The sequence below is a fragment of the Echinops telfairi genome, unplaced genomic scaffold (genome assembly GCF_000313985.2).
Source record: "Echinops telfairi isolate 266 unplaced genomic scaffold, ASM31398v2 ScPeMD7_3533;HRSCAF=4204_1, whole genome shotgun sequence".
In the NCBI taxonomy this organism is placed as follows: Eukaryota; Metazoa; Chordata; class Mammalia; order Afrosoricida; family Tenrecidae; genus Echinops; species Echinops telfairi.
The window spans coordinates 26,225,960-26,227,907 of record NW_022107432.1 but is presented as its reverse complement, the minus strand read 5'-3'; positions in this window follow the sequence as shown (position 1 = coordinate 26,227,907).

Here is a 1,948-nt window from a genome sequence, read left to right as displayed (position 1 = left end):
AACAACTCCACCCAGACGGCGACAAAGAGAAAAAACATCCCTCAAGATAGCATTAGCTCAATAGTGGAAATAAGGCAAGAAGGAACCACAAACACGCAAAATACCCTGTTTCTCTGAAAGTAAGACATCCCCCAAAAATAAGACCTAATTACAGTTCTGACTCTCGCTGAAATATAAGGCATCCCCCCCAAAAATAAGACCTCCCCGAAAATAAGCCCCCTGAACCTACCATAACTCTGGACTCTGGGCCGTAGTGGCAAGCGCTGCCACGCAGCTCACTGTTGGCTACAGCACAACCGGCGCAGACAGGAAGTGTGAGATCTCTTTTAATAAAACAATAAACAATAAATGTGTACCAAATTCCTCTTCATGGAAAAATAAGACATCCCCTGAAAATAAAACCTAGTGCATCTTTGGGAGCAAAAGTTAATATAAGACACTGTCTTATTTTCGGGGAAACAGGGTACAAACTGATAAAATAGGTAGGTAGGAAAATGCCCAACACAAAGGTAAAAGATGACATCACAGAGTCCACAGATGGATGTAATAACACTGAATAGCAATGGACTGAACTCAGGCGTTAAAAGGCAGAGGCTAACAGACGGGCTCAGAAAACAACCTATCAATCTGTTGCCTACAGGAGACAGATCTCAAGCTTGCAGAGAAAAACAGGTTGAGAATTAAAGGCTGGAGAAAAATATACAAAGCAAATGGCAATGCAAAAAAAGCAGGGGTAGCGATCTTAATATCTGACAAAATTGACCTCAAGATACAGGCCACAACACAAGACAAGGAGGGGCACTATATAATGCTCAAGGTAACAGTAGACCAAGAACCAGTGAGCATAGTAAATATAGACATGCCCAACGAAAGACCCATGGAATTCATAAATCAAACACTCCAAAAGATGAAAAAAGAAACCAGACTCAACAATTATAGTAGATGACTTTAAAACACCAGTCTCTGAAAAAGACAGATCACTGGGAAAGTAGCTCAACAAGGAGGCTACAGATCTAAACAGAGCAATTGGATGACTTTACCTGATAGATATTTTCAGAGCTTTCCACCCAAATGCAAAAAAATCACATTCTTTTAAAGCCCACATGTCACATACTCGAAGACAGACCACATGCTGGGACACAAGTTGAACCTAAGTCAATTCAAGCGCATAGAGATTACACAGATGTCTCTCCGACCACTGTGCCAGAAGGCTGGACATCAGCAGAAGGAAGATGAAGAAAACAAGGGCAAACAATTGGAGGATGAATAACTCTCTATTGCAAACAGAGTGGATATTGCCCCAGACCAGAGATGAAATCAGGAAGTTTCTAGAAACCAATAAGAATGAAAATACGACATACCAAAACCTTTGGGATACAGCAAAATCATTTATTAGAGGAAGGCTGATAGCAATACATGCACACATGATAAAGGAAGAGAACCTTGTGGTTGATATGCTGGCACAAACCTTACACCAATTAGAGAAGAGTCAATAGAACAATCCTACTATAGCAAAGGGAAAGAAATAATAAAAATCAGAGCTGAGATACAGGAGAGGGAAAACAAGAAAACTATGGAAGAAATTAATGTAGTTAAAAGTTGATTCTTTGAAAGGATTAACAGAATTGATAGACCGCTGGGAAACCTAACCAAATAAAGGAAGGAACAAATTTCAATAGCAAGGATGAGGAATGAAACAGAGGACATAACAAAGGACCCTAATGAAATCAAAAGGATAATTACACCAGTACAAAGGCCTGTATTCTAACATATTCAACAACTTGGAAGACATGGACAAATACGTGGAAAAACAATTCCTCCCTAGACTATCCCCGATGGATGTCAAGAACCTCTATAGACTCATAGCAATAGAAGAAATAGATAAGGTTATCAAGGCATTACCACCAAAAGCATCTCCCTGGCCAGATGGCTTCACAGGAGAGTTCTA